Raw genomic sequence first — 14243 nt, forward strand, 5'->3', positions numbered from 1 at the left:
GGAAGATGCTCGTGTTTAGGGCTAGGGGTGTAACTCAGATGTTAGAGTCCTTGCCCAGCAGGCACAAAGCCCTGGGTTTCATCCCAAGCACCATGTACGTATATTGGGTGTGGTGATACATACAGGTAATCCCAGCACTACAGAGGAGAAGGCAAGAGGGTCAGAAGTTCAAGGTCAGCCTGAACTCCAGGAGATACTGCTTCAAGGTAGGAATGAAAGAATGGAGGGGGAGAGGAAGGGGCAGAGGGAGGAAGGAGGGAGAAAAGGAAGAAAGGGAGGGAGGGGAGGAAGGGGAACTGGCAACTAGGAACACCATCGCTCCTTGTATCTCTGCCTTAGCTCCCTTCAGGGAAGTCCCACATAGGACCCTAAGATAGGTGGAGTCCAGAACTGACTCTAAAGAAAACCCTCAATATGTGGGGACAGTGGGCAAGCAAGGACTTTGGCTTCCACAAAAGGAGGCAAAGCAAGACTTCCCACTGAGCCCCAGACGGATGGAACCTTCTTTCCAAACAGGAAAAGAACGTCTATGCACAGAACCAAAGATGGCAACCATGCTCTCTCTGTCTCTGTGCACACCAGCCAAGGTGATACCTTAAATAAAAGCTCCTGCTCCTCCTGCCTGCCCACACACTTTCTGCCAGGTGCCCAGAGAGGATTTTTTTTTTTAGTAACTAAGAGACTGACAGACTTGTGGGTGAGAAGGTTGAGCTCGTCAACATTTCAGTATGCAAATTTCTCAAACATAAAGGTTGAAAGAATTTGCCAGGGACTATCTACTCATACCCTGCTTGAGTTCTTCCAATAGCAGCTTACCCTGCTTGGTTTTTAAAATAGAACGTCTTTTTGAATTCTTTGATAATTTCATACTTCATACAATGTATTTTGATCGCACCCACTCTCTCTCCTCCCCTAACTGCTCTCAGATGCATCCTTCACCTCTTCTAACTTCGAGTCCTCTTGTTCTGCTGTTTTGTTTTGTTTTGTTTTGTTTTGTTTTGTTTTGTTTTGTTTTGTTTTGTTTTGTTTTGTTTTGTTTTGTTTTGTTTTGTTTTTCGAGACAGGGTTTCTCTGTGTAGCCTTGCGCCTTTTCCTGGAACTCACTTGGTAGCCCAGGCTGACCTCAAACTCACAGAGATCCGCCTGCCTCTGCCTCCCGAGTGCTGGGATTAAAGGCGTGCGCCACCACCGCCCGGCCTCTGCTTTTAATAACCTTCAGAGCTTTTTTTTTTTTTTTTTTTTTTTTGCGCTGCTCACATACTCGTCTGTATAGGGGTATACCCTGGAGGTTGGTGGGCTTACTAGGTGCCACACCCTTGAAGAAAGCTGATTCTCCCTCTCCCAGAAGCCATCAATTGCCAACAGCTCCTCAGCCGGAAGGGGAGCTGGTGAGCCCCTACACCTCCATGCTGGGTTGTTGGCTGCTTGACCTTCCTCGGGCACTCACAGCCCCTGTTGAGTTCATGAATACAGCAGTCCTGTTGTGTCCAGAAGAGACCGGTTTGCTCAATCTTCCCTGGCCTCTGGCTCTTAGAATCTTTCTGTCTCCTCTTCCACGAGGATGATCCTTTGGCCTTGGAGAATAAGTGTGATAGAGACGTCCCATTTATGGCTGAGCATTCCACACTCACTTATTCTCTGCATTTTAATCAGTTGCGATTTTTCTGCCTTAACTGTCATCCACTATACAAAAACCCTCTCTATTGAGGTCTGAGAGTCACACTAATCAATGAGTATAGAGATGGAAATTTAGAGAGCAGCTTGATGCCCTACTATGGCCATGTCTTAGGGTTTCTGTTGCTGTGATAAAATACCATGACCAAAATCAACTTGGGGAAGCAAGTGTTTATTTTAAGTTTACCCTTTCAGGTATCAATCCATCAATAGAGAAGTCAATGGAAGGGAAGGGAAGTGTAGAGAAATGCCTACTAGCTTGCTTACTAGCTTGCTCCTTGTGACTCACTCAGCCTGCTTTCTCACACAAATCAGGATTACCTACCCAGGGGTGGCGCTGCTTACAGTGATCTGGGCCCTCCCACGTCAATCATTAATCAAGACAATAGCCCATAGGTCTGCCTATAGGCCGATCCAACAGAAGCATTTTCTTAACGAAGATTCCCTCTTCCCAGCTATGTCTAGGTTTGTGTCAAGTTAACAAAAATCAAACCAGTACAGTCCAATTAGCAGAATAATAGTAGCAGGGCCTGAGAGCTCCTCCACTGGTTCCTGGCCAGATTTACAGTACCAGGTGTGAGCTCCCTTCCAAGAATATTGTTGCTCGGTTACACGTGTGAATGCATGTTTGGATTTCTGTTAGGTAAAAGCTGAGCTCTAGAACTCCTGTGTCCTGAGAAGACGTTGCAATTTCATTTCTCTGGGTATAACTCTTTCATTTAATCATGCAGGTTTGTCGTTTTATTGCTGTTGATTATTGGTTTTGTTCATGATTGAGACCAAATAGCAAAATATGAAACTAACCACTGACTATTTTTACATTTTTATGTAACTTATACTTATTGCACAGTGTGGGTTGGGGCGTGTGAGGGTCAGAGGACAACTTGAGGGAGGCAGTGGGTTTCGAGAGCTGAACTCAGGTTGTCAGCCTTGTCAACAAGCGTCCTTACCCACCGAGCCATCTCACTGGCCCACCACTGTTTTAAGGTGGGTAATTTGGTGGGTGTGGTATCTTCATATGTGACCTAACTTCAAGACAAAGTCATCACCCTGAAAGGAGATCCCATCCCCTTAGATTCCCCGGCCAGCAGCTCTCAAAATCAGCGATCTGCTTCTGTTGGCCACGGATTTTGACATACGTGGACTTGAATGCCCTTAAACTTTGTGTGTTTGTATTCTCTCACCCATCATAGCCACCCATGTCCCAGGTATTGATACTTCACCCCATTTTTGGCTGAATAATGTTCATTTCTGTGGGATGCTGGGGTGGAACCCGAGGTCTCACACATGCTAGGCAAGTGCACTACTATTGAGCCACACTCTCGGCACCTCACTGGGGCATTCTAGGCAAGCGATTTATTACTGAGCTACATCCCTAATCCCCGTTCCTTTTATTTTGAAATAGCGTTTCACTAAATTTCCTAGGCAGCTCTTTCGATCACTCCGTAGCTCAAGCTACCCTTGACCTTTCATCCCCTCCTGTCTCAATCTTCTGAATAGTTGGGCTGACTGATCTGTACCACTATACTAGGCTAAATAATATTCCATTGCATGGTCATACCACTTTTTGCTTACCCATTCGTACACTGATGGGTTATTTCTAGTAGTCTTTCCAACTTCCTTGTGGAACCCAAGAGTTACAGGGTTAAGCTGTGGGGCCACACATCCACTCTACTACTCCTTATTTGTGTGATGGTGACCAGATGGCTTCACATTCACTGAACATCTGTTTTCTCAAATACAGAACGGCAGGAATGACTGTGTCTGACTCACAGGATGGGTGTGAAGGTCGAGAGAGTTGATCTATGGTGAGTGTCCCTGGTACTGGAATAACTGTTAACTCTTTTCACTGTTGAGAAAACCGAAGCTTTTGTGCAGCCAAGTCACAAATGCACTGACAGGGAGTCAGATTTCAACCCCCACACATGTCCTACATATAGACCTAGTCCCTCCTCCTCCTCCTCTTACTCCTGTTTTCCTTCTTCCTCCTCCTCCTCCTCTTCTTCATCCTTCTTCTCCTTCTTCTTTGTCCCTTCTCCTTTTCTTCTTCCCTATTCCTCCTCTTCCTCTTCCCTTCTCCTTCTTCTCCCTTTTTCTTCTTCTTTTGGAAGTCCCCTCCCCCACCAGAAACACCTCAGAAGCCATAATAATAGTGACAGCAGCTGAAGAAATGATGTTATCAGAAAGGAGTAAGATACATGGGGAAGTACGCACAACAGTACACCTAGTCACGAGAAAGAAATGAGGACTGATGTGTCTCTGTTCTACTTTGCTTCTCCGTTGCTGTGATAAAATGCTGACCCAAAACCCCTTGGGAAGGAAAGGGTTTATTTGGTTTACAAGCTGAAGTCCATCCGTGGAGGGAAACCAGGGCAGGAACTCAGATGGGAACCTGGAGGCAGGAGCTGAAGCAGCGACCATGGAGGAGTACTGTTTACTGGCTGGCTCTCCATGGCATGCTCAGTTTGCTTTCATATTGTGACGGTTTGAAAGAAAATGGCTCCCAAAGGGAGAGGCAATATTAGGAGGCGTGGCCTTGTTGGAGGAAGTGCGTTGCAGGGGCCTAGCCTCCTCACGGGTTCAGGTCCTGAGACAGAGAAGAGGCGTCATTGCAAGAAAAACTTCTGACCACCAAGTGGACTGCATCCAAGTGTCTCCAAAAAGCTGGAGCCATCTTTATTTACACGTTAACAGAGTTTTTCTTACCAGGGTTACATGAAAGCCCCATTTGTTCCCCTTTATGCTTCTCCAAATACACTTTCCCACACCCTACATAACCTTATTCTAGACATAAAGTTCAGCACTTTCTCAGGATTAACTAAATATCAAGCCAGACACATCCTGCTCTTACAGCACTTATGTCAACTGGAAAGCTACTTGTAGTAACAAAGTTAAAAAGTAATAATCATCAGTACAATGCTTTAAGGACAACAATATTCAAACCCAAACAATTCTTTCATGTCTGCAGATTTGCTTTTATACAAGAGGGTCCCGTGTCTCCATCTCTCTATGAAAGGCAGACTTCAATAAGGCACTCTTTTCCCATCCCTCTATACCATACTTCTTTCACCAACATAAGCTCCTGTGTGCAGTAGAGATGGATCTTTCCAGCCCATATTTTACATTGCGTTTTTCCTATTGGAATAGACTAGATCTCATCATTGATTCTGTATGATTGATGTCCAGGGAACTTACTCTCAACAGTGGCACTATGTGTATTCCTGAGGCTTTTTCCCTATTCTGTGTATGCATGCCTTACTCTCCCTTCCAGAACTGTGAGACATGATTAACATCCCAAGTGTTGTTTTTTCTCAAATGTACCTGTCTCTGTTGGGTCAGAAAAGCTCCCAGGATTAGCAGCTGTAGTTAGTAATTCCAGATAAGATATTTGAGAAACCCGAGCTAGTGGGAGCTCATGGACTCTGAACTGACAGCTGGGGAACCTGTATGGGACCGAACTAGGCCCTTTGAATGTGGGTGACACTTGTGTGGCTTGGGCAGTTTGTGGAGCCCCTAGCAGTGGGACAAAGATTTATCCCTAGTGCATGAACTGGCTTTTTGGAGCCCATTCCCTATGGAGGGATATCTTGTTCAGCCTTGATGCTGGGGGGAGGGGGGCTTGGTCCTGCCTCATTTTGGTTTTTGTTTTGTTTTGTTTTGATTTTTCAAGACAGGGTTTCTCTGTGTAGTTTTCATGCCTGTCCTGGATCTTGCTGTGTAGACCAGGGTGACCTCGAACTCACAGAGATCCGCCTGGCTCTGCCTCCCAAGTGCTGGGATTAAAGGCATGCACCACCACCAGACTTTGTTGACTCCCAATGGGAGACCTTACCCTCTCTGAAGAGTGTGTGGAGGGTGGGGAGGAAGTGAAGAGGGAATTATAGTTGGTATGTAAAATGAAAAAAAAACTTAAATTTAAGGAAAAAAAGAAAGAAAGAAATACCCAGAAGGCAAACCCAGAGTCATAAAGCAGATTAACAGGGGACAGAAGGGGTAGAGAGTTACTTCTCTGTGGCCAGAGCATTCTATGGGTCTGGGGAGATGGCTCCTACCACACAATGTGAGAACCTGAGTTCAGATCCCTAGAACCCATATAAGCTGGGCAGGGTAGCATGTGTCTACAATCCCAGGACTCCCACAGCAGGATCGGAAATGGAAACAAGAGGGTGCCTGGAGGCACATGGGTGAGCTAGCCTGGTGTACACAGCTAGCCTGGTATACACAGCTAGCCTGGTGTACACAGCTAGCCTGGTATACACAGCTAGCCTGGTGTACACAGCAGCAAACGAGGCGGAAGGCAAGGACCAACACCTGAGCTTGTCTTCTGGCCCCTGTTGTGACAGGTGCACTCTCACACTCAAATGCGTGCACATCAAGCACACACACACAATTATAATAATGTGCACGTGGAGATCAGAGGACATGTTTTAGGAGTTTGGTTCTCAGCTTCTACCTTTTTGAGGCAGGGTCCCTCTTTTTTCTGCCATACTGTGTACTCCGGTCTATCCAGTTCACAAACTTCCAAGTGATTCCTGTAACTCTGCGTCTCCTCTCACAGTAGGAATATTAGGATTTCACACGCATCCCACCACAGCATCTGGCTTTTTTTTTTTTTTTTACAAGGGTCCCGGGCATCCAACCCAGGCCTTTAGGCTTGCAAGGCAAGTGCTGTTACCCACTGAGTCATCTCTCTGGCCCTGAAAAATACTTAGGAGAGGGCAATGCTAGCAAGAAGCTGATAGAACATGCTATCTCAAAACTGCTGGCTGATACTGAGGAGCCTACTTGCAAATTTCCCCTGATAAAGGGGCTTGGGTGTTGCCATTCCTTCCTCCCCCAAATCAGCTCTGGTGTGGCTTCCTCTTTCATTCTGGGCTTCTAACCAATATCTATCTATCTATCTATCTATCTATCTATCTATCTATCTATCTATCTATCTATCTATTTCCTTCTTTCATTCTTTTTTGTTTCTTCTTTTTTTAATGCAAAGTCTCTCTGTGTAGTCCCGGACTGTCCTCAAACTTGACATGTAGACTAGTAGGCTGGTCTTGAACTTACAGACATCTGCCTGACCCTGCCTCTCAAAGGTTGGGATTAAGGACATGTGCTACCACGCCCAACACAATATGTCCTATAGAATTACTTCGTTGCACTCTCCAATGAGCCTGCAAGGGAAATCAACAGAAAGAGTGGATAAGAAAGACAGAATGTGCATTTTAAAATCCAGGAACTGTTAGGTTTTACTGCCTTTCTCCTAGTTGGTGTCAAATCACTCCATGCCTGCACGCCTGTCACGCTATAAATAAAATGGTTTAATTTTTATCTCACCTGCTGGAGCTAACGCATCTGCAGCAAGGCCCACACATATTTCCTGCCAAGTTCCATTCAGAATCTTACTGCTGTGCTTGGAATCACCCCAGCAGCTTCTGTTGCCTAGAAATAAACTCTGAACTCCCCACCACCACACTTTAGAACACTGCCGAGCTCACCCTGCCTGTTCCCAGACCCGCGCTTTAGCAGTTCTCCAGCTCGCTCCCACCAGCCCTCACAGAAATGCCCTCAGAGTCTTCAGCCCTGTACTGGGCCTCTGCATTTGCTCTTACAACTGCCTGATGGCCACTAACTATAGCTTCTTCTCATGCTCCCTGTACCACCTTTTGTTTCTATCTCAGAGCACCTCTCCTGGAGGCTGGAGAGATGGCTCAGCAGTTAACAGCTCTTGTTCCTCTTTCAGAGGACCTGCGTTCAGTACCCAGAGGTCCTGGGTTCAGTTCCCAGGACATACATTATGTCTGTAATTTCAGTTTCAGGGGATCTGATGCTTGGATACTGCACACACATGGTGCTCATACATACATACAGGCAAAACACTCATACATATAAATCAATTTGAAAAAAAAACTTTAGGGGCTGGAGAGATGGCTCAGTGGTTAAGAGCACTGACCCAGAGGTCCTGAGTTCAATTTCCAGCAACCACATAGTGGCTCACAACCACCTGTAATGAGATCTGGTGCCCTCTTCTGGCCTGCAAGGACATGTGTAGACAGAACACTATGTATAATAGATAAATGAATCTTTTCAAAAAAAAAAACTTTTTAAATACTTTCTCTGGTTATTTCAAATAAAATGTCTCCCTCGTTGTGACCCATCAGACCTCCATATCCATGTTCTATCATCTTTCTTTCCACATGTGTAGTCACATGGGGAGGCTTGTATGTTGTCCCCAACTCATCACCACCACGGCCGGATTAAAGAGTGAGGCACAATTACTTTTTAATTCTACTTCTGAAATTTATATCATGATATTTAACCTGGCAGGGAAGATACCATGATCACAAAGGTGGTCTTCCCAGGGTGAGGTTTATCCATTACACTCCGGATGTGCTGGCCCCTGCAGTCTCCCCAAATTTGGAAAACTTGACTGCATACTTTGTGGTAGTGGGGGGACTGTGTTCTCACAACCCTGAATGAAATGGCATTTAGAAGTGGTACGTTTTTGAGTGATTGGTTTTAGATGAAGTGATGAGGGTGCTGCCCCCATGATGGCATAGTGTTTTATGTGGTGGGAAAGGCACTGGAACTAGCTCTCTCTCTCTCTCTCTCTCTCTCTCTCTCTCTCTCTCTCTCTCTCTCTCTCTCTCTCTCTCCTTCCATTTCTTGCTCTCCTCGCTGTGTGAGAATATACTAGGATAGCTACATATCTGAAGTCTGAAAGACAACTTTCATAACATTCTAGAATTTCCCCCACCAGATACATGGCAGCCCTTTGCAGCAGCCCACCGAGAGAGTCAGTCAGGAAAGTTAAATATGGAGGCCCTGTGAGACTCTTTTTTTTTTTTTTAATTAAAACTGCTCAGCCATTAGCTCAGGCCTACCACTGACTAGCTCTTACACTTAAACTCAGCCCATTTCCGTTAATCTATATGTTGCCATGTGTTCCATGGCTTTACTTGTGTGTCACTACATGCTGCTCTCTGGATGGCGGGATGGCGTCTCCTCACTCAGCCTTCCTCCTCCCAGAATTCTCCTGTCTACTTATCCTGCCTGTACTTCCTGCCTGGCTACTGGCCAATCAGCATTCTATTAAAGCAGTGTACAAAAGCATTATCTCCCTGTGAGACTCTTTACAAAATGGTTTATTGTCAAGGCCAGTCATGTGCAGACCCAGTGCCGGTAATGGAATCTACTGCAAGCTCACGATTACATTGGCTGTGCCATATGCAGAAGACAGTAGGTCATGGCCCTTCCCTCCCTGTCTTTTACCTCTCATGTTCTTTCTGCCTCCTCATCTGTAATGGTCCCTAAGCCCTAGAGCAATGGTTCTCAACCTATGGGTCATGACCCTTTTAGGGATTGAACGACAGTTTCACAGTGGTCACATACCAGATATTCTGCATGTTAGATGTTTACATTCCTATTCATAACAATAGCAAAATTATAGTTATGAAGTGGTAATAAAAATAATTTTATGGTTGGTCCATGACAACATTAGGACCTGTATTAAAGGATCGTAGAATTAGGAAGATTGAGAATCACGGCCCAGAGGGAAAGGTATAAAAGTCTTGCTGAAGGATGAACTCAGCTGTCACTTATTTTCAACATCTTATACAGCCACGAGTTTCTGCATTCACCACTGTTCACTGCAAAGACAAGTTTCTTTGATTAACTATGTACAGGTATAAACATATTTAGATGGTAGTTTGATGCTATGTCAACTTAGCTGAAAAATAGTACTTAGTTCCCTCTGAGAGCAAGTGAGTTCCTGACTAGGTTTATAGTAGCAAGGGTAGATTCCCTCCTGTGAGGCATGCCTCAAATTCAATCAGAGAGTGATTGGCTATCCCAGTAAAAGTCATGCCTCTATCACACAGAAGGACTGGTCTCACCGGGCAGGTTGGTAGTGTAGTTTGTAAATTTCACACCCTCTCTCATGAGTTATTGGCTATTGATAAATTCTGTGAGAGAGGGAGCCATTGCTTTGAGTTCTGTTTTTTTGTTTTGTTTTGTTTTTTGTTTTTTGTTTGTTTGTTTGTTTGTTTGTTTGTTTGTTTGTTTGAGACAGGGTTTCTCCGTGTAGCTTTGCTCCTTTTCCTGGAACTCACTTGGTAGTCCAGGCTGGCCTCGAACTCACAGAGATCCGCCTGCCTCTGCCTCCCGAGTGCTGGGATTAAAGGCGTGCACCACAACCACCCGGCCTTGAGTTCTGAACCTACTGGTGAGTTTACCAGGCTCCCGCAGATCCTTCTAAGCAGACGATGACAGACACCAATGGTTAAACTCTGAGTCTCCAAACAAAACCAGAAGACATGAGTGGAATAAAGAGATCTATGTGGAGGAGGGAATTTAACAAGAGCGGCAGAGAGATAAAAGAGGGTGGGTGAGATTGAAGGCTGTCATTGTAGTATATACCTGTATGGAACTGTCAAATAACAAATTTAATAAACTAAAAATAAAACAAAAAAAGGAGTAGATTTAGGAGACTATATGGAAACCATGCAGTCTAGAAACTTCTATAACTCAAAGAGGAAGGATCCCAAGGAACTCCTGAGAGAAGTGTCTCTCAAATCTCCACATCTGAGGTTGAAACATTCCAAGAGAATTAAGCCGGCTGCCACATTGCAAGGGACGCTGGTTGCAGTTCTGAAATAGTACCACTAGATGTCAGTATTCAGTGTGCCCTCTTTGTAAGGCCAAAATGGCAATCTTGGAGGCTAAAATCCTGTGAAGGGGTCACTTTTGAGTTCCTAAGGGATGATCTATGCAAGAAAATACTGCAAACCTCAAACCTTACAGGAGGTCATCTACAGTTCAGACAGTGAGGTAAACATCTCCCTTCAAAACCAGTGGATTCCTGACCAACAGGCCTTGGATATGAATCATGTATTTTCAGTTTATATGTTTGTCTATGTTTCAGTCTAAATGGTGTTTGTTTGTGCCTTGACATCTTGAGGTCTTGAAAACTCTGTAGTGGACTAACTATCTTTCTAGACATGCCAAATACTCATCTGTTACGATGCCTAATCTTAGTTGTCAACTTGACTGGACTTGGGTTCGACTAAGAGACCCATCTGTCTGAGGCAGGTTCATTTCCTGTAACAATGATAAAATGTTCTGGCAAAAGCAATTTGAGGGAAAAAAAGGGTCATTTGGCTCACGCTTCCAGGTTGCAATCCACCATTGTGGGGAAGTTAAGACAGCAGGAACATGGAGCAGCCAGTCACGTTACAGCCATAGTCAAGAGCAAAGAGCAGTCCATTAATAAGTGAAACGCTAGTGCTCAGCTCATTTTCTCCATGTTTATACAAGCCAGGATCCTCCCTCCTCAGGAACCAGTGCCACCCATAGTGGGCAGAGTTGTGCATTTAATCAAGACAACCCCTCAATGGCATGTCCAGGATCCAGCCTGATTCAGACAGTCCGTTATTGAGATACCTTTCATAGATGATTCTAGATTGTGTCAAATTGATAATTAAAAATATGCATCCAGGGGTTGGGGATTTAGCTCAGTGGTATAGTGCTTGCCTAGCAAACGCAAGGCCATGGGTTCGGTCCTCAGCTCCGGAAAAAAAAAAAAATGCATCCAGAGTATGTTTCCTAGAAGCATTAGAAGGGGAAGACTCTCGCCAAGAGTGGCGCATTTTGCTGCTCAGATAAAGAGACCTGAGAGAAGAGCAGAATGGCTTTTGCCTGCCTGCTTAAGTCTTTGCCCGCGAGTGTATCTACACTGTTGTTGCTGCCTCTGCGGCCAGCCATCCTGTGCTGACATCAGAGCCCAGATTGTCCCATCTTCCAATGTGGACTGAAGGTCAGTGGCTCTCCAGGAATCCTCTAGGCCCTCAACACTAGATTAAGACAGCTGAGGCATGCAGCTTTGTGGCCTGAGCAGCTACTGGGCTCTCACCCTCTCTAATGTTCAGATAGCCATTGTTGGACTACCTAGTCCATATTGTGTGAAGCATTCTAATAAAGCCCCTATATAATATCCATTCTTGAGACCCTGTCTCAAAAAAACAAAATGAAAAATAAAAAGCCATTCTGTCAATTCTGTTCCTCTAAATAAACATGGCTAACATGTCTGTGATTGTGGTTTCCCTATGCAGCTCACACAATCTAGAATCCACCCCCAAACCCATACACACCATCCACCCACACTTCCGTTGTGCCCATCATGCTCTGGGTAATTATTCTCTGTCCTCAGGACTCCAAGAAAGGTACCAGGCATTAAAGACAACCTGTTCTCAGAGCCACTGAAACTGTTAACATTAACAAATTCTAACCTTGATTTCACAAAACACGATAATGTCTCTTGCTCACCAATTCTCCTTATTCCCAGTGCCTCCTGACCACCCCTGTGCTTCCCTGTGCATTTCTGTGTGGCATTGCATGCCTCCTTGTCTATAAAAAGCTGCTCTTTCAATGGATTTTCTCTTCTTATCTATTGGTTTCATCATATCTATATTTGAAAACATCTTGATGCCTGAGTGAAAGGAGAGATAAGGATGTGGGTCCCTCATGTTTGGGAGTGGGAAGGATGCCACTGTGAACACTGTGGACCAGGCCACCCTTGCAGGGCTCACAGAGGGCTCAATGCAGAATCTATGTGTGGCAAAGAGACAGCTGCCTAGAAATGAGAACAGCCAGAAGGCTGCCTGAGGGAGAGATTGGCCCCAGGGGAGTCATGGTAAGCAAGAGCATAAAGGGGCAGAGCAGGACAGCAAGAGTGAGCACATCAACCCCAAGAATTGGAAGTACCATGGAGACAGATTCAAGGAGCATCAAAATTCCTCCTAACCAGAGTCCTGACATCAACCAAGTTTTTTTTTCTCACTTGGAGATGCTTTCTGCACAGATGAGCTGCTCCTTAGTCGCTTGGGATGCTCCTACAGATGATGAGACAGAGACAGATAGAGCCACAGAGACACATTTCCTTGGCCAAGCCTGAAGATGATATGCAACCTTTGCAACCTTCCAACCCTAGAGACTAGCCACAAGGTCACGCCTGAAGAAGAGGGAAAGCAGGACGTAGGTGTGGCACCTGACTGGGATGCTGTTTTCCAGTGATACAGAAAACAAAGAGGGGCTGGCTGAGGATGTAACTCAGCTGGTAGAGCGCTCACCTAGCATGCACGCAGCCCTGGGTTTGAGCCCCAGCACCACATAAAACTGGGTGTGGTAGTGTACACCTGTAATCCTAGAATTCAGGAGGTGGACACAAGAGGTTTAGAAGTGCAAGGTCACTCCTTGCTGTATAGCAAGTTTGAGGGAGGCCAGACTGGACTACTTGAAACTGTGTCTCAAAACAGAAGAAGAAGGAAGGAAGGAGTCTCGCTACCCAAAACAGACCACATGCATGTCATGGCAGATTCCGCAGGACTCCAACTACCCCACAGAATGCTTGTGGTGATGTTTTATTTGTGCTCTAGCAAATAAAGCTTGCCTGGGGAACAGAGAACAAAGCCAGTCACTATATTAAACATAGAGATCAGGCAATGGTAGCACACGCCTCTAATCCTAGCATTCGGGAGGCGGAGACTCATCTAGATCTCTGTGAGTTCAAGGCCACACTGGGAACAGAGCCAGGCTGGTGGCACAGGCCTTTAATCCCAGCACTAGTCAACCATAGAGGCCTGGAGGTCTGCACAGACAGACAGGAAGTGATAGATCTGGGCAGAAAGAGGAAGTGATGTAGCTGGGCTAAGAGAGGAAGTAAGATGACAGGGCACAGGAAGGTATGTAAGACGTGAGTATGCAGGAAGTAGCTCTCTTAGGCTGAGGACTTCCTAGCAGTAAGAACTTGTGGCTGGCTTATTCCATTCTGATCTTTCAGCTTTCACTCCAAATATTTGGCTCCAGGTTTAGGTTTTTATTATTATTACCTTTTAAAATTCGTGTTACAGGGCTGGAGAGATGGCTCAGTGGCTAAGAGCACTGGCTGCTCTTCCAGAGGACCAGAGTTAAATTCCCAGCACTCACCTGGCAACTTACAACTGTCTGTAACTCCAGTTCCAGGGAACCCGACACCCATGGCAAAATAAAGTTAAATAAAAAAAAATTTTAAATAAAAAGATTAGTAGCCGGGCGGTGGTGGATCATGCCTTTAATCCCAGAACTTGGGAGGCAGAGCCAAGCGGATCTCTGTGAGTGTGAGGCCAGCCTGGGCTACCAAGTGAGTTCCAGGAGAGGCGCAAAGCCACAGAGAGAAACCCTGTCTCGAAAAACCAGGAAAAAAAAAAAAAGATTCGTGTTACAGATGCTTTTGTGAATTACATCTAAGATGCACTCACAGCTTCCAGGGGCTCATGCTGTAAAGGCTTATCTCCAGCTGGAGGCGCTGTTAGAGATGCCGTGGAATCTTTAGGAGGGGTATAACAGACAGAAGTAGGTCACTAGGTACAGACCCTTCCAGGTTGTACCTGACTCCTATTTTCTCTCTGCTTCCTGGTCTACTTGTGGGACAGCCTCTTGCTCCAGCCACCATGAACTGACCTCCACAATGTCTTCTCTGCCACGATGGACTAAAACCCTCCGACACCAAGCCAGAATAAATTGTTCCTCCTTTTAAGTTGTCT

The 14243-nt window shown here is 45.4% G+C and overlaps 1 non-coding gene across 1 annotated transcript; it reads left to right on the top strand.

Moving 5' to 3' along the window:
• Positions 1-7976: 7976 nt before the first annotated feature.
• LOC121827035 (U1 spliceosomal RNA) lies at positions 7977-8141 on the top strand. Its single transcript, XR_006069181.2, has one exon. It is a non-coding gene; the product is annotated as a U1 spliceosomal RNA (small nuclear RNA).
• Positions 8142-14243: the final 6102 nt, after the last annotated feature.

Source organism: Peromyscus maniculatus, chromosome 1 (assembly GCF_049852395.1).
Source record: "Peromyscus maniculatus bairdii isolate BWxNUB_F1_BW_parent chromosome 1, HU_Pman_BW_mat_3.1, whole genome shotgun sequence".
Classification (NCBI taxonomy): domain Eukaryota; kingdom Metazoa; phylum Chordata; class Mammalia; order Rodentia; family Cricetidae; genus Peromyscus; species Peromyscus maniculatus.